The sequence below is a fragment of the Suncus etruscus genome, chromosome 12, assembly GCF_024139225.1.
Source record: "Suncus etruscus isolate mSunEtr1 chromosome 12, mSunEtr1.pri.cur, whole genome shotgun sequence".
Classification (NCBI taxonomy): Eukaryota; Metazoa; Chordata; class Mammalia; order Eulipotyphla; family Soricidae; genus Suncus; species Suncus etruscus.
The window spans coordinates 32956443-32984079 of record NC_064859.1 but is presented as its reverse complement, the minus strand read 5'-3'; the positions used below and the strand labels follow the sequence as shown (position 1 = coordinate 32984079).

Here is a 27637-nt window from a genome sequence, read left to right as displayed (position 1 = left end):
GCTATAAGAACATTAGCTCATAATTTTCAAATGATTTTCTGAAATAGGCAGGCAATGCTATTACCCTAATTTTTAAATGTAGTTTGTGGTCTTAAAAAGGTTCAAGGACTATTTGCACATAAAACTAAAAGCAAAAGTGTAGTGAATTTGAAAAACTCTTAATCTTTCTAAAGCACTCCAAGTCAACAGTTTTTGTTCTTTTGTTTTTTGGGTATTTTTTTAAGGGGGGGGGTCACACCCGGCAGCAGTCAGGAGTTACTCCTGGCTCTACCCACAGAAAGTGCTCCTGCTGGGCTTTGGGAACCATATGGGATTCCGGGATTTGAACCACCGTCCTTCTGCATGCAAGACAAACACCCTACCTTCATGCTATCTCTCTGGGCCCCCACAGTTATTCTTTTTTATAAGGATTATTTTTAAGTAGTCTGAAATTTACTCTAATCAAACAAAAACATGAAACTAAAGTTTCAATCTGTTTTGGTCAGTATACATCATGTTCAACTGAACCTTTTTAGTAGGTGTTTAAAATATAGTTAAGAATGACATTTCCAGGGCCCGGAGAGATAGCGCAGAGGCATTTGCCTTGCAAGCAGCCAATCCAAGACCAAAGGTGGTTGGTTCGAATCCCGGTGTCCCATATGGTCCCCCGTGCCTGCCAGGATCTATTTCTGAGCAGACAGCCAGGAGTAACCCCTGAGCATCGCCAGGTGTGGCCCAAACCCCCCCAAATATATATATATATATATATATATATATATATATATATATATATATATATATATTATTCATATTGTTAACTTTCTTCTTTCTTTCTTTCTTTCTTTCTTTCTTTCTTTCTTTCTTTCTTTCTTTCTTTCTTTCTTTCTTTCTTTCTTTCTTTCTTTCTTTCTTTCTTTCTTTCTTTCTTTCTTTCTTTCTTTCTTTCTTTCTTTCTTTCTTTCTTTCTTTCTTTCTTTCTTTCTTTCGGGGGGGTACACCCAGCAGTACTCAGGGGTTACTCCTGGCTCTATGTTCAGAAATTGCCGCTGGCAGGCACAGGGGACCATATGGGATCCCGGGATTCAAACCAGTGACCTTCTGCATGAAAGGCAAACGCCTTACCTCCATGCTATCTCTCTGGCACCTATTGTTAACTTTCTTTTTTTTTATATATATTTTATTTAAACACCTTGATTACATACATGATTGTGTTTGGGTTTCAGTCATGTAAAGAACACCACCCATCACTAGTACAACATTCCCATCACCAATGTCCCAAATCTCCCTCTTCCCCCCGCCTGTACTCTAGACAGGCTTTCCATTTCCCTCATACATTCTCATTATTAGGACAGTTCAAAATGTAGTTATTTCTCTAACTAAACTCATCACTCTTTGTGGTGAGCTTCCTGAGGTGAGCTGGAACTTCCAGCTCTTTTCTCTTTTGTGTCTGAAAGTTATTATTGCAAGAATGTCTTTCATTTTTCTTAAAACCCATAGATGAGTGATACCATTCTGCGTTTCTCTCTCTCTGACTTATTTCACTCAGCATAATAGATTCCGTGTACATCCATGTATAGGAAAATTTCATGACTTCATCTCTCCTGACAGCTGCATAATATTCCACAGTGTATATGTACCACAGTTTCTTTTGCCATTCATCTCTTGAAGGGCATCTTGGTTGTTTCCAGAGTCTTGCTATGGTGAATAGTGCTGCAATGAATATAGGTGTAAGGAAGGGGTTTTTGTATTGTATTTTTGTGTTCCTAGGGTATATTCCTAGGAGTGGTATAGCTGGATCGTATGGGAGCTCGATTTCCAGTTTTTGGAGGAATGTCCATATCGCTTTCCAGAAAGGTTGAACTAGACGGCATTCCCACCAGCAGTGGATAAGAGTTCCTTTCTCTCCACATCCCCGCCAACACTGTTTATTCTCATTCTTTGTGATGTGTGCCATTCTCTGTGGTGTGAGGTGGTATCTCATCGTTGTTTTGATTTCCATCTCCCTGATGATTAGTGATGTGGAGCATTTTTTCATGTGTCTTTTGGCCATTTGTATTTCTTCTTTGTCAAAGTGTCTGTCCATTTCTTCTCCCCATTTTTCATGGGATTAGATTTTTTTTTCTTGTAAATTTCTGTCAGTGCCTTGTATATTTTGGAGATTAGCCCCTTATCTGATGGGTATTGGGTGAATAGTTTCTCCCACTCAGTGGGTGGCTCTTGTATCCTGGGCGCTATTTGCTTTGAGGTGCAGAAGCTTCTCAGCTTAATATATTCCCATCTGTTAATCTCTGCTTTCACTTGCTTGGAGAGTGCAGTTTTCTCCTTGAAAATGCCTGTAGTCTCAATGTCCTGGAGTGTTTTGCCTATGTGTTGTTCTATATATCTTACGGTTTTGGGTCTGATATCGAGGTCTTTAATCCATTTGGATTTTACCTTTGTACATGATGTTAGTTTGGGTCTAAGTTCAATTTTTTGCAAGTGGCTATCCAGTTGTGCCAACACCACTTGTTGAAGAGGCTTTCTTTGTTCCATTTAGGATTTTTTGCTCCTTTATCAAAATTTAGGTGATTGTATGTCTGGGGAACATTCTCTGAGTATTCAAGCCTACTCCACTGATCTGAGGGCCTGTCCTTATTCCAATACCATGCTGTTTTGATAACTATTGCTTTGTAGTAAAGTTTAAAGTTGGGGAAAGTAATTCCTCCCATATTCTTTTTCCCAATGATTGCTTTAGCTATTCGAGGGTGTTTATTGTTCCAAATAAATTTCAAAAGTGCCTGGTCCACTTCTTTGAAGAATGTCATGGGTATCTTTAGAGGGATCGCATTAAATCTGTATAATGCCTTGGGGAGTATTGCCATTTTGATGATGTTAATCCTGCCAATCCATGAGCAGGGTATGTGTTTCCATTTCAGTGTGTCCTCTCTTATTTCTTTTTTTTTTTTTTCTCTCTTATTTCTTGGAGCAGAGTTTTATAGTTTTCTTTGTATAGGTCCTTCACATTTGTAGTCAAGTTGATTCCAAGATATTTGAGTTTGTGTGGCACCATTGTGAATGGGGTTGTTTTCCTAATGTCCATTTCTTCCATATTACTATTGGTGTATAGAAAGGCCATTGATTTTTGTGTGTTAATTTTGTAGCCTTCCACCTTGCTATATGAGTCGATTGTTTCTAGAAGCTTTTTGGTAGAGTCTTTAGTGTTTTCTAAGTAGAGTATCATGTCATCTGCAAACAGTGAGAGCTAGACTTCTTCCTTTCCTATCTGGATTCCCTTGATATCTTTTTCTTGGCTAATCGCTATGGTGAGTACTTCCAGTGCTATGTTGAATAGGAGTGGTGAGAGAGGACAGCTTTGTTTTGTGCCAAAATTTAGAGGGAAGGCTTTTAGTTTTTCTCCATTGAGGATAATATTTGCCACTGGCTTCTGGTAGATGGCCTTAACTATATTAAGAAAGGTTCCTTCCATTCCCATCTTGCTGAGAGTTTTGATCAAGAATGGGTGTTGGACCTTATCAAATGCTTTCTCTGCATCTATTGATATGATCATGTGATTTTTATTTTTCTTGTTGTTGATGTTGTGTATTATGTTGATAGATTTATGGATGTTAAACCATCCTTGCACTCCTGGGATGAAACCTACTTGATCGTAGTGGATAATCTTCTTAATGAGGCATTGAATCCTATTTTCCAGGATTTTGTTGAGGATCTTTGCATCTGCATTCATCAGCGATATTGGTCTGTAATTTTCTTTTTTCGTAGCATCTCTGTCTGGTTTAGGTATCAAGGTGATGTTGGCTTCATAAAAGCTATTTGGAAGTGTTTCCGTTTGTTCAATTTCATGAAAGAGTCTTGCCAGGATTGGTAGTAGTTCCTCTTGGAAAGTTTGAAAGAATTCATTAGTGAGGGGCCGGGCGGTGGCGCTAGAGGTAAGGTGCCTGCCTTGCCTGCGCTAGCCTAGGACGGACCGCGGTTCGATCCCCTGGCGTCCCATATGGTCCCCCAAGCCAGGAGCGACTTCTGAGCGCACGGCCAGGAGTAACCCCTGAGCGTCACTGGGTGTGGCCCAAAAACCAAAAAAAAAAAAAAAAAAGAATTCATTAGTGAATCCATCTGGGCCTGGGCTTTTGTTTTTCGGCAGACATTTGATTACTGTTTTAATTTTATCAATAGTTATGAGGGTGTTTAGATATGCTACATCCTCTTTCATCAACCGTAGAAGATTATGAGTCCAAGAATTTATCCATTTCTTCCAGGTTCTCATTTTTAGTGGCATAGAGTTTTTCAAAGTAGTTTCTGATTACCCTTTGAATCTCTGCCTTATCAGTAGTGATCTCTCCTTTTTCATTCCTAATACGAGTTATCAAGTTTCTCTCTCTTTCTTTGTTAGTTTTGCCAGTAGTCTATCAATCTTGTTTATTTTTTCAAAGAACCAACTTCTGCTTTCGTTGATCTTTCGGATTGTTTTTTTGGTTTCCACTTCATTGATTTCTGCTCTCAGCTTTGTTATTTCCTTCTGTCTCCCTATTTTTGGGTCCTTCTGTTGAGCACTTTCTAGTTCTATTAGCTGTGTCATTAAGCTACTCAGGTAAGCCCCTTCTTCCTTCCTGATGTGTGCTTGCAAAGCTATAAATTTTCCTCTCAGTACTGCTTTTGCTGTGTCCCATAAGTTCTGATAGTTTGTGTCTTTTATTGTCATTTGTTTCTAGGAAGGTTTTGATTTCCTCCTTGATTTCATCTTGGACCCACTGGTTATTCAGTATGAGGCTGTTTAACTTCCAGGTGTTAAAGTTTTTCTCTGTGTTCCTTTGGAATTCACAAATAATTTCAGAGCCTTGTGGTCAGCGAAGGTAGCCTGCAATATTTCTATCCTCTTGATATTATGGAGGTATGTTTTATGTGCCAGCATGTAGTTTATCCTGGAGAATGTCCCATGTACATTGGAGAAGAATGTGTATCCAGGTTTCTGGGGATGGAGTGTCCTATATATATCCACTAGGCCTCTTTCTTCCAATTCTCTCCTCAGGTCTAGTATATTCTTGTTGGGTTTCAGTCTGGTTGACCTATCCAGTGTTGACAAAGCCATGTTGAGGTCCCCCACAATTATTGTGTTGTTATTGATATTATTTTTCAGATTTGTCAACAATTATATTAACTATTTTGCTGGCCCCTCATTCGGTGCATATATGTTTAGGAGAGTTATTTCTTCCTGTTCTACATAGCCCTTGATTAATATAAAATGTCCATCTTTGTCCCTTACAACCTTCCTGAGTATAAAGTTTGCATTATCTTATATTAGTATGGCCACTCCAGCTTTTTTATGGGTGTTGTTTGCTTGGATAATTTTTTTCCAGCCTTTTATTTTGAGTCTATGTTTGTTCTGACTATTCAGGTGCGTTTCTTGTAGGCAGCAGAAGGTTGGATTGAGTTTTTTGATCCGTTTAGCCACTCTGTGTCTCTTAACTGGTGCATTTAGTCCATTGACATTGAGAGAAAGAATTGTCCTGGGATTTAATGCCATCTTTATATCGAAATTTGGTGTGTCTTTTGGTTAGTCTTGTCTTAAATTAAGTCTTTCAGTTTTTCTCTTAAGACTGGTTTTGAGTCTGTAAAGTTTCTGAGCTGTTTTTGGTCTGTGAAACCATGTATTCTTCCGTCAAACTGGAAAGTGAGTTTTGCTGGGTACAGTATTCTAGGTGAAGCATTCATTTCATTCAGTCTTGTCACAATATCCCACCACTGCTTTCTGGCCTTGAGTGTTTCTGGTGACAGATCTGCTGTAAATCTCAAGGATGCTCCCTTGAATGTAATTTCCCCTTTTGATCTTGCTGTTTTCAGAATTCTGTCTCTATTTGTGGGATTCGTCATTGTGACTAGGATGTGTCTTGGGGTATTTTTTCTGGGGTCTCCTTTGGTTGGTACTCTTCGAGCATGCAGAATTTGATCACATATATTCTTTAGCTCTGGAAGTTTCTCTTTAATGATGTTCTTGACTGTTGATTCTTCCTGGAAGTTTTCTTCCTGGATCTCTCGGACTCCAATGATTCTTAAGTTGTTTCTGTTGAGCTTATCATAGACTTCTATTTTCATCTGTTCCCATTCTTTGGCTAATTTTTCCACTGTTCATTTGCTTTAAGTTTTTTTTTCCCAATCTCTCCTGCTGTATGGAATTGTTATGTATCTCATCTTCCACAGCACCAAGTCTATTCTCAGCTTCTGATACCCTGTCCCAGAGCTTATCCATTTTGTCATTCACTTCGTTAACTGAGTTTTTCAGGCCTGTTAGTTGACATGTTATTTCAGTTGGAGTTTTATGATTTCTGTCTTCATATTTTCTTGGTTCTTATTAGTGTTCTGTTCAACTCAATCCACGGTTTCTTTGAGTTCTTTGAGCACCTTCCATATTGCTTGTCTAAAGTCCTTATCTGAGAGGTTGATTAATTGGTTGGTCATTATCTGGTCATCAGAATTGTCATCTTTATTCTCTATGTCTGATGCTGGCCTGCATTGTTTCCCCATTGTCACACTTGTATTGTGGGTTTTTCTACGTGTTGTGGTGGTATTCATTGGCAAAATGATGTAGGCAGCCACACTCCTCTGGCTCCGCCCTTTCTGGATGGGTTGACTTGCCTCCAAGGGAGGGCAGTCTTCCTTGGATGAAGCCTCACACAGGATCAAATCTTAGGCCTGAGCACACAGCAGAGAAGACAGTCCGGAGAGAAATGCTGGGCTTTAGCGATCCAGCATAGTTCTCAGTGTGATTTTTTTCTACTTGTTGCGATGGTGTTCTTTCCTTAGAAAGAGACCACAGCCGTGTAGCGAAGTGGAGCCAAAGTGCTCTTCTGGAGCCTCTTTTCAGCCCACTCCCAAGAGGTTCATGTGACAGGACAGTAGACAGACACACACAGGTAGCACTCACAATTTTTCACAGTCGGGCCCCACTGGGAAGGTGTAGTTTCCTATTGTTAACTTTCTGATCAAGATATTTATACACATGAAACAGGAATCTGATACTGGAAAAATTTTGAATCACGTCCTGCAAATTGCAAAATATATTTGTTAATGTTCACCAGATTACCATAGTTTGATAATAGTTGTCAGCCTTTCTGAGACACCCCATGATTTATTTTGGGAAGCCACACCTGGCAATGCTTGGAGATGACTCCTGACAGCCCTCAGGCATTACTCCTCGTGGTACTTAGGGAACCATATAGGATGCCACAGATCAAACTGCTGCATAGCAGCAGGCATGGCAAACACCCTACCCACTATACTATTGTTCTTGTACTATTGCTTCATGATTTTTCATTTAGTTACTTAATTTAGATAAAGTGTTCAGTAGATCCAGTGCTGCTTCCAAATCTGTCCAGGCAGAGGTGAATGCAAGTGGATAATAAATCCTAATATTGTGAACCTAGATGTAGCATACATGTATAAAAATATAACACAGTGTCATTTTCAAATACCTCTTTGAGTTACCCTACCTGCCAATTAGCAAATCATTAAGAACCTTGATAATTTAGTTTTTATAGGGGCATACCCAGTTGTGCTCAGTGGCCTTCAAACCTGTGGTGCTTCTAATTTTTTATGTATCCTTTATTACTTTTAAATATATATGTATATATATACATACACACGTGTATATATATACATTTTTTTCTCTGTGCATTTCCTTGAAAAGCATATTATTCTTTTTGTTTGTTTGTTTTGGGCCACATCTGGTGGCACTCAGGGGTTACTACTGGCACTGTGCTCAGAAACCACTTTTGGCAGGCTCGGGACCATATGGGATGCCAGGGATCGAACCGGGGTTCGTCCTGGGTAAGCAGCGTGCAAGGCAAATGCCCTACCACTGTGCTATCACTTCGGCCTGGAGGACAAGCATAGGGGCCCAGCCAAGACTATGACAAGGAGAACCAGCACTTTTTGGTGGAGAGCTAGCCCAGAGTGCACAAGGTAGGCACTCGGCTCCCTTAGTGACTCAGACATTCTTTTCCCAGGAGATGGGAAAGGCTGGTTTTCTTTTAATTTTCCCTGAACTACCAATTGTGAGAATTTTGATTGTGCTTTTTATGTGTTTTGTGTGTTTTATATATTAAAGAAGATACTTTTATATGAAAAAACCCACAAAAATAAAAGTTCATAGCACATGGACTATATCGTTAATAATGTGGGGATTTTTTGTTGTTATTGTTTTTGGGGAAATTTTTTTGTGTATGTGGCTTTAATTATTTGGTTTTGGACCATACCCAGCAGTGCTCAAGGGTTACTTCTGGCTCTGCACTCAGTCAGGATTTATTCCTGGTGATGCTCAGGCATTTGGGAGATTGAACCCAGGTTGGCTATGTGCAAATTAAGAGCCCCCTATGAATTACTTAAACATGTAAAGTTCCTAACACTCTGAACTTTTGGGGTCAGAGCAGTAGTACAGAGGGTAGAGTGCCTTGCACATGGCTAACTCAGGTTCAATACCTGGTACCACATAAGTTCTCCCAAGCTCTCTAAGAATTATCTCAGTGCAGAACCAGGAGTAAGTCCTGAGCACCACCAATTGTGGACCAAAAACAAAACAAACAAACAACAAAAACAATTCATATCCCAGAAGATAGTGCAGCCAATGTTGATTTGATTCCAGCACCACAATATATGGTGCCCTGAAAACTACTAGGAGCCAGGAGTAAGTCCTGAACACTGTTCAGTATGGCCCCCAAACCAAAAATAAAATAAGTGAAAATAAAAGTTCTCTGTTAGGGTTAGAATGAGAGCTTTGTGCATGGGAGGCCTGGATTTGATCCCTGGGCCCTGGTTCCGCTTGGTCCCTGGAACACTGCTGGGATCACAGAGTCCAGAAGTAGCCCTGAGCACTGCTGGATATAACCCAGAACAAACAAAAAGTTCTCTCTAAGAACTGGAGAGCTAGGACAGGAGATAAGGTACTTGCTTTCAACGTGACATATAGCTAGCTGATCCACATTCAGTACCACCAAAGGTCCCTTGAGAAGTGACAAGTATGGCCCCAACAAAGCAAAGAAGTGCTCAACAAAAATAGAGTCGTTTATGGTCTTCTTACTCTAGCAAGATATGTCCTGTCCTACCCTATCTTCTGGCATCAGGAGATAAGAGAAGCTGCTTTTCCTTACTTCTGCAGTGTGGTTATAGACCTTATTGTCTTCTCAACCTGACTTACTGGTCCCAGTTAATTCTTTCAGAGACCAAGATGGAGTACACGAGGGCTCTTGCCTTGCATTTGGTATATCTGTGTTTGATCCCCAGCACTTTTATGGTCCCCAGAGCACTGCCAGGAATGATTCCTGAGTGCAGAGCCAAGAGTAATGCCTAAGCATTGCCAGTTTGGCCCCAAAACAAAACCAAACATTAATAATCAGAGGGGACCTTAAACAGATAAACCTGTCCTTTGGCTAATGAGGTCTTTGTTACATGGCCATTGTTCACAGGTGGTGCTCAGAGGTAATAGTTTTGGGGTGAGAAATTCTTCTCAGGATTTTGATAGGGAAACTGCCAGATGGTGAGGAGCACTGTGATTGAGAAATAGTAATTATCAACAGTCTATATTCTGCAAAGTAATTTTTCTAGGTAGAATAAGAAAATAGTATTAAGGATCAGAGTGATAGCACAGCAGGTAGGGCGATTGACTTGCATGCAGCTGACATGGATTCAGTCCCTAACATCTATATGGATACCTGAACCCACAAGGAGTGAGTGATTCCTGAGTGCAAGAGTAAGCCCTGAATATTTTAGGCATGGCCTAAAAAATGTGAGTGAGTGGGATTGGAGAGATAGCACAGCTGTAGTGCATTTGCCTTGCACACAGCCGATCCAGGACAGATAGTATTTCGAATCCTGGCATTCCATATGATCCCCTGTGCCTGCCATGGGGCAATTTCTAAGCACAGAGCCAGGAGTAACCCTTGAGTGCCACCGGGTATGACCCAAAAAACAAAAAAAAAAAAGTGAGTGAGAGATGCATTGAGAAGCAAAAGCGGGGGCCGGGCGGTGGCGCTAAAGGTAAGGTGCCTGCCTTGCCAGCACTAGCCTTGGACGGACCTCTGTTCGATCCCCCGGTGTCCCATATGGTCCCCCAAGCCAGGAGCAACTTCTGAGCGCATAGCCAGGAGTAACCCCTGAGCGTTACCGGGTGTGGCCCAAAAACCAAAAAAAAAAAAAAAAAAAAAAAAAGAGAAGCAAAAGCACAGAAAGATATGGGACATGCATATGTATTCGAAAAAAGTTGTGTGGAAGGGAAAGTTACATTTCCTGATATTTCTTTACCTTTGGGGCTGGGGTGGGGCTGGTCAGACTTGTTATCTTACTGATCTTACTGTCAGTGTCCTTCCTACAGTCATTTCAATTCTGTACATTCATTTAATTTCTTAATATTTGATTTCTCTCCATGCAAAGTCATCTTTTTTTTTTTTTTTTTTTTTTTTGGTTTTTGGGCCACACCCGGCCCACCCGGCAGTGCTCAGGGTTACTCCTGGCTGTCTGCTCAGAAATAGCTCCTGACAGGCACGGGGGACCATGTGGGACACCGGGATTTGAACCAATCACCTTTGGTCCTGGATCGGCTGCTTGCAAGCAAACGCCGCTGTGCTATCTCTCCGGGCCCTCATGTAATTTCTTAATATTTGATTTCTCTCCATGCAAAGTCATCTTTTTTTGTTTGTTTGTTTGTTTTGGTTTGGTTTGGTTTTTGGGCCACACCCGGCATGCTCAGGGGTTACTCCTGGCTGTCTGCTCAGAAATAGCTCCTGGCAGGCACGGGGGACCATATGGGAAACCGGGATTCGAACCAACCACCTTGGGTCCTAGATCGGCTGCTTGCAAGGCAAACACCACTGAGGTATCTCTCCGGGCCCGCAAAGTCATTTTGAATATTACCACCAGTTGGTATTCCTTAAAATATGCTCTAATCAGGCCGTACAGTAGTACAGCGGGTAGGGCACTTGCCTTATATGTGGCCAACTTGGGTTCAGTCCCCAGCATCTATTTGGGGGAGGGTTGGACCATACTCAACAGTGCTCAGGGACTAATCCAGGCTCTGTGCCCAGGAACTACTTCGCTTGGTAGTAATCAGGGGCCATATGGGATGCTGGGGATCTAACCCGGGTCGCCTACATGCAAGGCAAATGCTCTATCTGTTATACTATCGCTCTGGCCCAATCCCCAGTATTTATGGCCGGGAGTAACTCCTGAGCATTGCCTAGTGTGGCCCCAACACAAAACAAAATCAGCTCTGATCTTGTTATTTATATGACTAAACATGATCACTGGTTGCCACATTACCTTCATTGATAAAGTTAAGGCATTTTTTCTAAGAGAACAAATTCCATTTAATTTAGTATTTTAGGATCACAGGTGAAAATTACTAGTTCTATTTGCCAGGAGTTTTATTGAGAGTATCAGTAAACTGGAAGTCATAGACCATTTGTTGCAGAAGAAAACCGAAATGATCTTGAGCCACTCAGTAGCTACTGAAAGAGGTCTCTGTGATGAATAGGATGGTGGGGCAATCTGGGCAGTGTCTACCAGGTGGGAGTCTTCCAGGAGAGGGCTTTCATCCATCTTCATAAACTCTTGACAGGCACCCTGAGGAGAGTTCTAGTGATGATCGCCTGACAGTGTGCCAAACTGTCCAGCTGCTTTTTCTTGGGGTTTTAAAATCTAAATGTTTTTATTGATCTAAGAAATAGCCCGTTAAATATCATTTAATAGTTACTTTGAGGACTTTGACCACCACAGTGTAAACATAGGTGATTTTAGTGTGGTTGGTTTAACTGACATGCATTTGGTAATTTTTTTTTAAAGCTTTGTGTTTCATGGGTCTATGAAGTTTAATTATCCTCTTTTTTGGTTTGGGGGTCACATCAGTCTGTGCTTAGGGCATACTCCTAACTCTGCATATAAAGATCACTCCTGGTAGGGCTTACGAGACCATATGTAGTACAAGAGATCAAAATTGCATCAGCTGCTTGGAAGGCAAGAGTCTTACCCACTGTACTATCACTCCAGTCCCACAATTATTCCTTCTTAATGATTTTCTGTTGTTTGTATATATATACACTTTTTTTTGTTTTGTTTTGTTTTTGGGTCACACCCGGCGGTGCTCAGGGGTTACTCCTGGCTGTCTGCTCAGAAATAGCTCCTGGCAGGCACGGGGGGGGGGGGGGGGGGGGGGGGGCACGACCATATGGGACACCGGGATTTGAACCAACCATCTTTGGTCCTGGATCGGCTGCTTGCAAGGCAAACACTACTGTGCTATTTCTCCAGGCCCAGCTTAATTATTTTTTAATTCTTTGTTGTTTTGGGGCTACAGCTGATGGTGCCCAGAGGTCATTCCTGGCTCTGTGCTCAGAAGTGATCCTGGCCAGTGCATGTAGGACTCGGATCAAAGGAGGGTCTGCTGGAGGCAATGCTGGTACCTTAACCTCTGAACTATTTCTCTAGCCTCTAGATTTTTCATTTCTTTGTTTTTGTTTCTGTTTTTGGCTATTTAGAAGAATCTTAACATTTTTCTCTAGAACGTATATTTTTGTTGTTGCTGTTGTTTTGTTTTTGGGCCACGCCCGGTGACACTCAGGGGTACTCCTGGCTATGCACTCAGAAATCCCTCCTGGCTTTGGAGGACCATATGGGATGCCAGGGAGCAAGGCATCCTTAAGGCTCATGCCACCACTCCGGCCCCAGGAATGTATTATCTTTTATAACTTTTTCCATTTGTCTCCCATTCCTTCTTTAAAGGAATTTACTGTTGGTACTGGAGAGATAGCATGGAGGTAAGGCATTTGCCTTTCATGCAGAAGGATGGCGGTTTGAATCCCGCCATCCCATATGGTCCCCCGAGCCTGCCAGTAGCGATTTCTGAGCATAGAGCCAGGAGTAACCCCTGAGCACTGCCAGGTGTGACCCCAAAACAAACAAACAAACAAAAACCAACAACAAAAACATTTTAAAAAAAAGGAATTCACTTTTCAACCAACCTAGTCTCTTCATTCTCCTTTCTCTCTCCAACACGCCAGGCATATATCTATGTCTGCCCAGGATTGTTGGAACACCCTGCCCTGCCTTAACCAAAACAAAGGTGTTCTCCAACTTCCTCTTTTTTTCATTAACTCCTTTGATTTGTAAAAAGTCCACCTGAATAGGTACTTTTGTCTCTCACTGGAGAGACACTGGTCAATAAAAAACTGGTTTGACAGAGAGACTAGGAGATGAGAAGCCACCCAACTCCATGATTTTCTCCCTGTGACTGGCTTGGTTTATTAATTCCACACAGCTACCCTGCTTCAGACCTACTCGCCTGGGGTTGAAAATACAGCTTGTGGATTTATTTTACACATGATTTTTGCCCAATCTGAATATCCTCTGCTATCCCCATCATATAAGGCCTAATTTGAAACTTTATGACCCTGAATCAGACTAATGATAAATTATATAGATGCACCAATCTTTTTTTTTTAAATAAACAATTCACTTTGACTGGCAGAACAATTCTGCACTATGAATTTATTGTAGCCTCAGGTTCTGGACTTTTTGAAAATATAATAAAACTGCAGAACTTTCACATCACAATGCAGTTTCTGTAATATTTTGTAATTACACAGATCTGTCAACAGGACCCACTTCTTCACAAACAGGCTGGAACTCTTATCTCAGGAGATGGTACTTATATCCACTGTTTCATTCCAACCATTCTTCTCACTCCCAGAATTGCTCCGGCTTCCTTTGGTGATTGAATTTAAGTAAGTGATTTAGAGATACTCAAGATAAAGGAAAGGTCAGTCTTCCAAGGAGAACAGAAAGATTGATTATCAAAGGCCTTGATAGTGTCTTAAGAGATAAGCAAGGTGACTTAATACCTCTTATCACCTGATAATCAGAAAGACTAACTCAAAGTAACAATAGCTAATTTAATCATGAAATGGAGACCTGAGAGGTTTCTTTGTCTTTTTTGGGGGGAGGGGGTCACACCCAGCAGTGCTCTAGGGTTATTCTTGGCTCTGAGGAATTACTCCTGAAGGTGCTCAGGGGACCATATGGGATGTGGGGGATCAAACCCAGTTCAGCCATGCCCAAAGAAGACACCCTACCCACTGAATTACCACTTTGCTCCCATGATCTTAAATGTAGTTCTCTTCTTTTCTCATCTGAGATGCCTATATAAGCATTTTATTTATTTTAATTTTTAATTTTAATTTTTTTTTTTTTTTGGTTTTTGGGTCACACCCAGCAGCGCTCAGGGGTTACTCCTGGTTCTATGCTCAGAAATTGCTCCTGGCAGACTCGGGGGACCATATGGGATGCCGGGATTCGAATCAATGACCTTCTGCATAAAAGGCAAACACCTTACCTCCATGCTATCTCTCCGGCCCCTTATTTTAATTATTTATTTATTTATTATTATTATTATTAATTTTTTGGTTTTTGGGTCACACCTGGCAGCTCTCAGGGCCTACTCCTCGCTCTATACTCAGAAATCGCCCCCAGCAGGCTCGGGACAATATGAGATGCTGGGATTCGAACTACTGTCCTTCTGCATGCAAGGCAAATGCCTTACCACTGTGCTATCTCTCAGGCCCCCATTTTAAACTTATTTTTAGGGGCCAGAGTGATAGCACAACGGTAGGGTGTTTGCCTTGCGCATGGCCAACCCAGGATGGTCCCAGATTCTATCCCTGGCATCCCATATGTCCCCCAAGCCTGCCAGGAATGTTTTCTAGTGCAGAGATAGGAATAACCCCCTGAGCACCATGGGGTATGGCCTAAAAGCAAAAATAATGATAATAGAGGCCAGCGAGGTGGCACTAGAGGTAAGGTGTCTGCCTTGCAAGCGCTAGCCAAGGAAGGACTGCGGTTCAATCCCCCCCCTCCCATATGGTCCTCCCAAGCCAGGGGCAATTTCTGAGCACTTAGCCAGGAGTAATCCCTGAGCATCAAATGTGTGTGGCCCGAAAAAACAAAAACAAAAGAAAATAATGATAATAATAATAATAATAAATAAAATAAATTTTATTTTGTTTTGGGAGACCAAATATTGCAATGCTCAGTGGTCACGCTTGGCTCTATGCTCAGGAATTAATCCTCAAAATGCTCAGGGGATCACGGGATGCCAGGGATTGTACGTTGTGCAAGCTTTGTGTCGACCTTGTACAAGGCCAGTGCCCTACCCACTGCACAATCACTCTAGCCCCCAATATAAATATTTCAGTCAGGTAAAATTAGTTGGTATTTTTTAAATATTTTAAATCATTCCGAAGTTTTGTCTTTTGGTGGGGGGGCAGGTATAACCCATAGTGTTTAAAGTTTACTCCTTACTCTGCACTCAGGATTCACTTCTGGTGGGGCTCTGGAGACTACATAGTGTGCCAAGGATTGGACCTGGGTTGTTTGCTTGCAAGGCAAATTGTCTTACCCACTGTGCTATCTCTTCAGCCCTATCAAGTTTGTTTTATTGTATTACCTTTTTAAACATCCTTAAAATCATAGAAAGTAGGAGCTGGAGTGATAGCACAGCGGTATGCCTTGCACGCAGTCAACCAGGACCGAACCCCGTTCGAATCTGGGCATCCCATATGGTCCCCGAGCCTGCCAGGAGCGACTTCTGAGTGTAGAGCAGTGCTTCTCAAATAGTGGGGCGCACCCCCCGGGGGGCACGAGGCTCCTTAAAGGGGAGCATGTTTGACCTCAGCAAACACTGTCATAACAAGCTAAGCCCTATGTTTATGTCTCTGTATGTCTCTGGAGCTGAGAGTTGCTGTGTCCTGCTTCAAACCCTGCTTCGAAAAGCTATGCATTGCAAAAAGTGCTCATTGTAGCCATTAATCCAGGCATCACCTCAGATTATTTTATATATTTTTGTTTTGCAGGTTAAAGTTTTTTTTAATAGAGGTACTATTTAGAGTCATGCGGGGGGGGCACAAAAATGTTCTCTTCTTCCTAGGGGGGCATGACAGAAAATAATTGAGAAGCAGTGGTGTAGAGCCAGGAGTAACCCCTGAGTACTGCCAGGTGTGACCCAAAAACCAAAACCAAAACCAAACAAAAAAACCCTTAGAAAGTAGAATAGATGCAAAGTGAGGTTTCAGGCATTTCAGTGAAATACCCACATTAAGTTTAAGTGATAGAATTTAAGTTATATTTAGAGTTTAAGTTATATTTAGAGTTTAAATTATATTTTAGATCTTCCGATTTTTGTCTTGGGCTCAGTAATTTTATAGACTTTGACTCTTCCTATCTTCCCATAAGTGTTTTCATCCTGTTTCTGTACTTGTACCTGAAGACAGAGACAATGCACCTTGCATCTACATAACAAGTAGATAATAATGTAATAATCAAAAGAAATTTTGCAACAAGGTTATCCTCTGCCTATGATTCATTTGGTTCTCCTTATCTTTTTTGAATAAACTACCGGGAAGTAGCTAATAATATTTTGTGTTTTATGACATGTCTACTGTAGATAAAAATACTAATTTTGAACCATATAATCAACCCTGGGGTACGGATAAGAGTGTGCTGGAGACCAAAGGTAGGGCTGCACGTATGCAAAGCCTGTGCTCTTATACTTACTGAACTATGTGCCCCAGAAATTATCCTTTAAAGTCGTCTCATTTATATTTTTCCTTTCATTTTAATGTAAGCTTCTTAAAGGGCAAAAATTCTATTTTATTTTTACCTGAATCCTCAGTGTCTAACATGATACCTGGCAGATCTTAGACAAATAAGTCATTGATTCACTGGTTGTGTTGTGAACCTTTGGTTGCTTTTCTGACCTCCACTTTCTCCTTTTGGTCTGGCGATGATGGTCAGCCTTGTGAAGGTGTGTAAACATTAACCCAGAGCTGCTTGGAGTTGAAACAATTATGCTTCTGTGGTAAGGTTAGGTGGCAAATAGACTTGTTTTCATTTGCCTTTTTTGTTTGTTTTGTTTTGTTTTTTGGGTCACACCTTGGCAGTGCTCAGGGGTTACTCCTGGTTCTACACTCAGAAATCGTTCCTGGCAGGCTCGGGTACTCTATGGGATGCCGGGATTCAAACCACCGTCCTTCTGCATGCAAGGCAAATGCCCTAGCTCCATGCTGTCTCTCCGAACGCCTTTTTTTTTATGATGCTTGTGATGATATTTGTGCTTTAACCTTTTATAACTATCAATACTCTTTTTGTTATATTTGGAGTACTCAAGGTTACTCCCAGTTCTGTGCTCTCAGCAGACGGTGTGGTGTCAATGACTAGAACCTTCTATAAGCATGAAAACATGCAGTGGGCTCAATAGCACAGCCCATTTAGCACTCTCTGGTCCTTCTTCAGTATTCTTAAACAGTTCATGTATTCCTATGTCCAAAGTCTGACTATATCATGCATGGGGGTCATTAGGAAGTGTTGTTTTATTAGATTGTGACTGCAAAGAATTTACAGCGAGAAGTCATATGGAAGTAAGAGTTGCTTAACATTTGAAGTATGTGAAAGACATAGACAAGTTTGAACCAGTGTATCAGCCCATTTCAAGAACAGAAGGCACATGCATCTAGTCAGGAGTCTTCAAACTTTTTTTTTTTTTGGTTTTTCAGGCCACACCCATTTGATGCTCAAGGGTTACTCCTGGCTAAGTGCTCAGAAATTGCCCCTGGCTTGGGGGGACCATATGGGATGCCAGGGTCCTTCCAAGAACCATGGTCCTTCCTTGGCTAGCGCTTGCAAGGCAGACACCTTACCTCCAGCACCACCTCACCGGCCCCGTCTTCAAACTTTTTAAACAGGGGCCAGTTCACTGTCCCTTGGACCGTTGGAGGGCCAGACTATGGTTTAAAAAAAAACTGTAAACTTTTCCTATGCACGCTGCATATACCTTATTTTGAAGTTAAATTTTAAAAAAGAACAAATACAATATTTAAAATGAAAAACAAGTAAAGTTAAAACAACAAACTTACCAGTATTTCAGTGGGAACTGTGGGCCTGTTTTTTGTGGGCCATAGTTTGAGGACCCGTACGACTGAGAGAAGTCATTGAGAGACAAAGAGAAGAAGGGGAATCAGAGAGTGCAGCACACTTACCACACATGCACACTGTGGGCTGCTAAGCAGGACAGGGAGCAGTGGCAAAAAACATCCGGTGGACTGGATAAATGTCCTCAACGGACTGCATATGGCCTGCAGGCCATAGTTTGGAACCCCTGATCTAGATTCTAACAGTTTAGAAGGATTTGCCATTTAGTCCTGAGACTGCCAGTTCCTTCATAGGTCACCCTGGCCTTTTCTGATTGCTAATTTGAATCCATTGGGGTGGTCTTGTTGAACAGAGACATCTATTAAAGAGGGAAAAGAGAGCAAACACTGTGACTAATCCCTGCAAGAAGAAAACTATTGAAAAAACAGAGCACTCAGAATGTTAGGTAACATTGTAAAAACATGCAGGAATTGGTTTCGGATTTGTAGCTTGTCATAGCCCAAAGCACTTTGTGCTATTTTCCTGTGTGAGAACTTTTTGTTTCTGTGGGACAATGTTAGGCCCCAGAAATCTTTCACATGACTCTTTGTCACTATTAAAAGCCAATATCTGTTTTTGAAGAAAGCAGCTGGTGGTTCACATTAGGCAGAACTCTTTATAAAGCATCTAGGGACAGAATGTGTATAATAGGGTAGAAATATTTATTCAGATCCTTTTTCACACTAGCCAGTATTACAGGGTCTTTTTTCATGTAGTAGTTGTTTAGTATTTGTAACAGTCCCATACAGCATTCTTTTCCTATATTCTTTATTTGGAAATCAGGGCTCAAGAAAACTAATTTATTTTCCCAGGGTCACACAACTAGCAATAGTGGAGCCCTGATCTAAATTCAACTTGTGTAATTCACCAGCCAATAATTCCAGACCCGGACCCCATAGTATTACTGCTGAAGTTTCATGGGTAGTGATGGAGAAGGTCACTCCTGATCTTCTATAGAGAGAGGGAAATGGAGAATACAATCACAGCATTTCCTTGTACCTGCATACGTCTTTCTAAGCTCCGCCATCAAAATGCTCTAAATAGTCTGGACCTTTATTTATTTAGTTAGTTATTTTTAATTTTAGACACCATGATTTACAAGACACTGATAGGGTTTCATGTGTGAAATATTCCAACACTGCTCCCTCCACAGTTTTCCGCCCTTAATTTCCCACACCCCCACCTGAACACAATGCCAACGTCTCTTGAGTAACGCAGCGGAATGAACTGAGAAATGTTTTCCTCCTTAAATTCAAGATGTTTGCAAAAGTTTATATGATTCTGGAAATTTCCAGTAGGACCGTGATGTTCTAAGGAACAGATACTGACCTTCAGGATTAGAGCCTCTTTATTGTCATCTGTTTAGATTTAGCCTCCAGTTAAGATTTCCAATTTCCAAAACAGTCCATTTGAAGCCAATTAAGAACCTCCGTCCTGTGTCTGACAGAATTTTTGGAAGTTTTATCTAAATGTTCATATTAGGATATTTTCACTCTTTCATTGATGATGTTAAAGGCTTTGCATCTAGACTTTTCTCTTCTCTTTTCAAACTAGAGATGTAAACCCTCATTATAGCATGATGATGAGAACATAATTTTCTGTTTGCTTCACTACTCTGTTTGAAATGTGAAACATAGGAGTTTTCTAAGTTTATATTATTTATTTGTCTCTTGGGATCATTTTGACCTTTATTTGAAATTCTAATTGACAGATGGAAGAAAAATTAGAAAAATAATGGAATATTTGAGTTAATAACAGAAAAATCCAAATTAAGTTAGATTCCAAATCTCAAAACATATTTGTTCTTCTTGACTTTGAAGAATGGTGTAGCTGCTGTAATTCTTTTTGCTTGTTTTGTTTTTATCTGTCATAAAGGATTGATTGAATAAACATAAATAAAATAATTTTTTATGATTTCTAGGAGCAGATGGAGAGGGTGAGATTATCATACTAAAACAGAAAATGTTCTATATTTCAGCTTTTATTCTCTTGCTGTGGGCAAGGAAATTATGGAAATAAACTATGACATTTAACTGGACTTCCTGATTTTTCTGTTATTATAGGATATTAAAATGATCACTCAGTTTAACTATAAGGAAAGTGTTTGATTTGGATAATTCCCCCCTCCCTTTGTTGGTATTACAGTGCCAGAGATCACAGATGTGGTGGAAGGATCCTAAACAGCATTGTCCTGGGATCACACTGGGCACATAGGGCAGTTCTGGGAATTAAACTCCTAGCCTCATGCTGCAAGGCAGGTATGCTCCACTGAGCTATCTCTGGTCCTAGCTAGCCTTTCATTGATTGACAGTTGATGGAAAGCCAGTTTGCTCCTAAGCTCCTATTCCTGCTTTTAAGGGTACTTAAAATAGATTCTTGTTCTTAAGAGTTATAGTTAGTTTACATTCTTTTTTGTATTGGTTTCTTTTATCGTTTATAACTGATCACCCCAAGGCTCTGCCCATATCATGTAGGAACTCACAGGGAAGGGCCACATGTATCTTAGCAGCTATGGTATTACTAGTAGGTGTATACTAGCCAGTACATGGGTCACTTGGGCTGGGATAGGCTGTGGAACATCTAGAGGTCACCATTAGGAGCATCCAGGAGGCTAGATGTGATAACCAGTGTAATTAATGATGAACTACTCTGGCCGGTCTTAATTCTAGAGGCAGTATGTAATATCACATTTCATTTTCCTTTTGGGAAGGTAAAGAGAGTTGCCATTTTGTTTTGAGGAAGTCAGTGCTTAGGGCTTTTTCCTGACTCTGCACTTAGGGATCACTCTTGATGGGGCTGTATAGACTGTGGGGGATCAAACTTGGGTTGGCGTGTACTGTGGCTTCTTAGAGAGCTGCTGCTTAACAAACCAATTATTATGAGATTATTAGTATGAGATACTACCCTTTGCTACAATTGCTGTAGTTGCATCAGATCTTCTCAGGAATCTACAGGTTAAATTTGTTACCATTACTGCTTTACACTCTAGAAAATTAAAACCTGCCCACCCATGTAGCTAGAAAGTGGTCAGGTTTTGATTTAGATTTGAGTTTATATAACTCTGAACCCATGTTTATTAATCAGTGGGTGTAGGAAGTAATAAACAGATAGATGAGCATACACAGAATCTTCCTGAGGAAATACCCCACAAACTCAGACTGTCATTCTATAAAATAACTGGCTTATAGTTTTTAAAAACTAAGTCAAGCTCAGGAAAAGGAAAAAGATGAACTGGCAAAATATCCAGATTAAAGATAAATAATATTTAAATGCAGCCAACCTGTGAATTTGATTTAGAAGCAGGAAAAAACTTTATAAAGGACATTATTGGGGGTACTATATTCAAATTTGTTGATTTGACAAGGGGTATGACTCAGGAATAGAGGGCCTACCTCACATGTAGGAGACTCTGGGTTCAATTCTCAGCGCCACACATACAAAAACACATTTGAAGATAGAATAGATTATCCTTGGTTTGGCAGAGAATAAATGAAGGCAAAATATAAAGTATATTAAAGGTTTTTTTTTTTGGGGGGGGGTCACACCTGGCAGTGCTCAGGGGTTACTCCTGGCTCTATGCTCAGAAATTGCTCCTGGCAGGCTCGGGGGACCATATGGGTTGCCAGGATTTGAACCATCATCCTTCTGCATGCAAGGCAAACATCCTACCTCCATGCTATCTCTCCAGCCCCATATTAAAGGTTTAAATTCACAGTTTAGCATATTTATCTTTTCACATCCCTTATGTGCCTATCAATGCTAATGTGAATATATATTTTTTTTTTTGGTTTTTGGGCCACACCCGGTAACGCTCAGGGGTTACTCCTGGCTATGTGCTCAGAAGTTGCTCCTGGCTTGGGGGACCATATGGGACACCGGGGGATCAAACCGCGGTCCGCCCAAGGCTAGCGCAGGCAAGGCAGGCACCTTACCTTTAGCGCCACCGCCCGGCCCCGTGAATATATTTTTAAGATGAACCATTTGTGAGGCTGGAGCGGTGGTGCAGCTGATCTAGGACAGACTGTGATTCGATCCCCTGGCGTCCCATATGGTCCCCCAAGCCAGGAGCAATTTCTGAGCACATAGCCAGGAGTAACTTCTGAGCTTCACTGGGTGTGGCCAAAAAAAAAAAAACAAAAAGAAAGATGAACCATTTGTGTTTTGTTAGACAGGGAAACAGAATTGAGACCTCCTAATTTATATGGAAAGAGTCCCAGGAATAAGCTGATAGTTTGGTTCTACAGCTTTGGTTTAGGGTGATGAGAGACAGAATATTATTTAAGGATATTCAAGAATATGATTCATGTTAGAGAGCAAGAGGCCAACTTTATCCTAGCTCTTGTGGTGATGAGGCTAAATACTCTGTGTGACTGATCCTTCATGCTCCCAGTCCCTGCACAGAGAGAGCCTAAAAGAATCTTCCCAAGGACTACGAACTGAGTCTCAGGGCCAAGGAGAGGGATAAAAGGACTAGAACATGTGCTTTGCATGCCCAGAGTCCCAGATTTGATCCCCAGTAATCTGTGGTCCCCCGAGCACTGCTGAATGTGCAGGTATAGTCCCAAAACAAATAGTCTCTTTATAATATGCTTCTCTTGGACAGAGAGAAAGCACAATGGGCAACAGTGCTGCTTTGCATGTGGAGGCCTGACTTTGATCTTGAACACTGCATGGTCCCTTTGAGCTCTGCCAGGAGAGATCCCTGGTCACAGAACTGGGCATAACCCTTGAGCACCCCCTGAACATCATCAGGTATTCCCAAACAAGAGTAAATAATTAAATATCATTTTATTTACAGCCTGGATCACACTCACTTTTTAACTTAGATGTGCTGCTACTCCATTACACTTAAAATAATACTAGGAAAAAAATAATCCTAGGAATTGTCCATCTGCAATCAGGTATAGCCATTGACTTAGGCAGCTAAGATTGACTTTAGAGTATCATATAGTGAGCACTCAGCATTTTCCTCCCCCAAACTTAGGTTTATGGACCACGCCCATTGTTGCTTAGGGTTTATTTCTAGTTCTGAACTCAGGGGTCACTCCTGGATAGTTCAAGATACCGTATGGGGTGCTGGGGATCTAACCCAGGTCGACAGCATGTAAGGCAAGCACCATATTCATTGTTATCTCTCCAGTCCCTGCACTTTATTTTTTCTTAAATTTTTAAAAAATAAAATGACTTTATTTTATCTAAGTGTTGCTGGGGGTTGTGCCCAGGGCCTCACATATGCAAAGCAATTGCTCTACAGGGATTGGGAGGGACACTGGGATAGTGGTGGAGGGAAGGAAATACTGGTAAATTGTGGTGCTAGAATGTCTCGTATGAAATCCTATTAAGAACAGTTTTGTAAATCCCTGTACTAAAATAAAGTGAAAGTGAAAGGGGGGGAAGCAAGTTACTCTACTACTGAGCCATACCATACCCTGGCCCTCACTTTATTAAAGATGATTCCCCTTTTCTTTCCTCTGTTGGTATGGTGGTGACTGGGATCACAGATCATAGAGCTACCAGAATGAATGGCTTCAGACTGTGCAGTGGCAGTGGGGATTGAACTTCTGGTCTCATGCTTGCAAGCAGGGACTTGCGCCAGTGAGTCATCTCTCAACCCCCATCTAAAATCATGTAGGATTGTCTACTACATCCTCACACGCTTCAGATGTACATTGTGTGACTGAGTTACACCCCAAGCCCCATAAATCTTTTTAAGTGTAACTGAATCATAGAATGACTTTCACACGTAGGTATACATTGTGAGCTATTAATATTATATGTGAAGATGACTCAAGATTGTGAAATGGTTCAGTGCTTGGACTCTTAAGCCATTCTGACCTGACTTTAAAACTGACTCTACCAATGACTACTACTTGTGTGGCTGTAAGTAAATTGTTTTTCTTTCTGACTTTCCCATCTATAAAATTATCTTCAGCAGCGTGAAAAAGTGCATGTGGGCCCGGAGAGATAGCACAGCGGTGTTTGCCTTGCAAGCAGCCGATCCAGGACCAAAGGTGGTTGGTTCGAATCCCGGTGTCCCATATGGTCCCCGTGCCTGCCAGGAGCTATTTCTGAGCAGACAGCCAGGAGTAACCCCTGAGCACTGCCGGGTGTGACCCAAAAACCAAAAAAAAAAAAAAAAAAAAGAAAAAGTGCATGTAACATGAGTAATACCTGGAATTTTTCATCGTGAATATTCATTGGTATTAATATCTGTGTATTTTGTTTCCCCTGAATTTGTAGGCTCTTCAGATCTGTCACACTTTTAATACATCTATTCCTGTCTTCCAGACTTTGTTGTTAATTATGGCATTTCCCTTTATAGGCATTTCATTTTTTTTCTTGGGGGGTCCAGAAAAATATGCAGATCCCCTTCAGATCTTTCTATTTCCTTCTCTATCCAAAGTATATGAATGATTGTCAAGTATGAAAATCTTATTTCTTTACCAATTAGGTCTTTTGTGAAGGATTGAATTTATAATCTCTAGCTTTTGGAATTGAGGTTAATTTTTTTTTTATTTAGGGGAGTTGGGCTACACCTTGCAGTGCTTAGGGGTTACTCCTGTCTCTGTGCTCACAAATCGCTCCTGGCAGGCTTGGGGCCATCTGGGATGCCAGGGATTGAACCCAGCTCCCTCCAGGATGAGCCTTCAACTAGGAAATTAGCCCTACAGCTGTGCTATTGCTCCAGCTCCTTGAAATTTTAAATTAATTAATTTTAAACTAAAAAAAGGCTTTATTTGTCTTCTATAAGTTGGATCAGAAGTCTATGAAAACCTATAGTTTCATTTAATTATCTGGCTTTAGAGTTGAAAAAAAGTCTTCCTCTTAAGAGTTGAAAGGGTCAGTTTTGGATTCAGTGGTCCTCAAACTATGGCCCGCAGGCCACATATTGTATTTGTATCTCTTTTGTTTCTTCATCGCAAAATAAGATATATGCAGTGTGCATAAGGATTCGTTCATAAGTTTTGTTTTTACTATAGTCAGACCCTCCAATGGTCTGAGGGACAGTGAACTGGCCCCTGTTTAAAAAGTTTGAGGACCCCTGGTAGGTGCTCAAGAGTATTCACTGGGGCTGGAGAGATAGCATGGAGGTAAGGTATTTGCCTTTCATGCAGAAGGTTGGTGGTTCGAATCCCGGCACCCATATGGTCCCCTGAGCCTGCCAGGAGCGATTTCTGAGCACAGAGCCAGGAGTAACCTCTGAGCGCTGGTGGGCGTGACCCAAAAACCAAAAAAAAAAAAAGAGTATTCATTGATAGTTATTGATAGTATTCACTGATAGTTCAAAGAACCTTACCTATAAGTGTGTCTTTTCCTAGTTAACAAGGCTGTTCTAAGAATCAAATAACAGTATGAGTAAGGAAAACACTCCAAGGGGTAAAGCTGTACCAGAGAAATAACTCAAAAGTCTGAGCTCATTCTTTGCTTGTGAGAGCTCCCAGTTCTATCTCAGGCATCACATGGTCACCCCCCCCCCCACACACACACACAGTCACTCTCATATGTAGCTCCCAAAAACCACCAGGTATGACCCAAAACCTAAAACAAATCAAGTCTAACACAGTATTAATATGAAGGGTGATTTTTGCGTATGACCCTGGGCCCCAGCAATTTCAATCATGTCCAAATCCAACCCCAGGAAATAAGGCACACCATCTGCTCTTCATCGTAAAATGTTTTCGATGAATTGTTTGAATTAGACTAGAGACTAAATGCAGTGGCAATATATTCTTTCTCCTTCCCATATCTTCTTTATCCTCTTACGAATGAAGTACTAGATCTTGAGTCAATTCTGATGTAGCATTATAGTCAAGGTACTTAATAGAATCTGGAAGGGAGGAGTAGGAGATTCTTCTGTGTCATTTTGCAGTCCAGAATGTTCATCCTAACTGTGCCCATTGATTTTTCTTTTTTTTTTTTTTTTTTTTTTAAATATGGAACACTTCACGAATTTGCGTGTCATCCTTGCGCAGGGGCCATGCTAATCTTCTCTGTATCGTTCCAATTTTAGTATATGTGCTGCCGAAGCGAGCACGCCCATTGATTTTTCAAAGTTGAGTTTTGTCAGCTTGAGATCAGAGCTGACTTTTGCCAAACTGAGCTGGCAGGAACAAGCAATCAACAGATAGCTTTTGTTTCTGTACTATTAGGCATTCTGTTCTGTGAAAGCAAACCTAGGAACACACAAGAGATTCTCAGTTGCATATACTTTGGGGATGCCTGAGAATTCCAGGATGCTTCTTTAGGGGTGCTCTGAACTGAATTCTGGCCCCTGCAATTTTGTGTCACATCCCTCTCCCAGTCTGCCTCAGAATTTAATTTTATTCGGAGTTTGTTAGAAATGCTACAATTTTCATCTCAATGATATCAGAAAATAAAATTTGTTTCTTTCCCAGATCAACAATTTATGAATTTGAGGCCTTTTTCTTTGGCTTTGTGATCTTTGCCCTGCCTATGATTTGCTTTATTTGCTCCCTCACAGACATGCGGGGGGGGGGGGGGGAGACTGCTTTCTAATGTGCTGATTGCTGCATAATTGCTCTGTCCTAATGGATGCAAGAAATCATTTGAGAGGCTGGGAATAAATAAATGGTTCTCTTGGCCCAGCATGGTGATGATCTGGCTGCTGGAGAAAATCTCCAATTCCAGAATTGGCTTGATTGGGTGTTTTACTTCTCTGCCATGGAGTTTGTTATTCATCACTATTCTGTTCTTTTTATTGAGTGTATTAAAATGTTTCTCTCAAAAGTAAAAGAAGACTTTTTTTTCTACAGACTAATCTGTAGATTATCAAGAACCCTTTAGAAAGCTACTGTATAGTTTATTCCTGAATGACTGCTGGCATTACTTAAACAGGCAAATCTAGATGTTTAAGTTTTGTTTTGTTTTTGGACTTATGGAACACAGACTTCCATACTCAGGAGTTACTCTTGACTCTGTATTCAGGAGTAACCCCTGGTAGAGCTTGTGGACAATTTGCAGTGCTGGGATCAGTGAGATATGAGGTAGGTTCCTTAACACCTGCATTCTCTCTCTACCCCCTTGTTTTGTTTTTTAAATGTTTTCTATCTCTTGTATGTAAATATATTTTTTAGTTTGTTTGTCAAAGTTGTTTGCAAATGAGTTTGCTCAGGAACATACAATACCTCCAGAATGGTGAGTAGCCTGATTTAAACTTCAAATTAAAATTAACTCATTGGACTAGATTACATGTCATATTCAATCCCCAACACTGCATAGGATCTCTGAGCACCATTGGGAGTTGCCTCCAAGCAACAAATGAGGAATAGACCCAAAACAAAATAATAATAATAATAATAATTTACAATATTGTTTTTCCTATGTTTTTGAGTGTCTCTTTTGGTTTCTTAGGTTTAAATGAAATTTCCCCCTCCTTTACTATGGTTTTCCATCTAGTTGTTCAGCATTTATTCCTTTGGTTCTTTGCCCATTGTTATATTTAGGAAGTAGTTCTACTTAGCCAAAAGCTAATATGATTATTTGCCAATCAATCCAGGACACCTTTTTTTTTGGAGGGGGGGAACACACCAGCAATACTCCTGGTGTATCTGGGGTTACCACTGACTCTGCACTCAGGAATTACTCCTGGTGGTGCACAGGGGACCATATGGATGCCAGGAATTGGACCTAGGTCAGCTAC

General features: G+C 41.0%; 1 protein-coding gene, 1 long non-coding RNA gene and 1 other non-coding gene across 3 annotated transcripts in view; 1 reads left to right on the top strand and 2 right to left on the bottom strand.

Moving 5' to 3' along the window:
• The window catches only part of COMMD1 (copper metabolism domain containing 1), a 111275-nt gene that overhangs the window by 76712 nt on the left and 6926 nt on the right, over positions 1-27637 (top strand). The gene's annotated exons all lie outside the window — the stretch shown is intronic.
• LOC126024368 (uncharacterized) overlaps positions 25039-27637 on the bottom strand; it is a 59383-nt gene continuing 56784 nt past the window's right edge. The window contains exon 2 of the long non-coding RNA XR_007500877.1: positions 25039-25174. This is a non-coding gene — a long non-coding RNA (uncharacterized LOC126024368). The remainder of the gene's footprint in view (positions 25175-27637) is intronic.
• Positions 25905-26011, bottom strand: LOC126025017 (U6 spliceosomal RNA). The gene has a single exon (XR_007501070.1). It is a non-coding gene; the product is annotated as a U6 spliceosomal RNA (small nuclear RNA).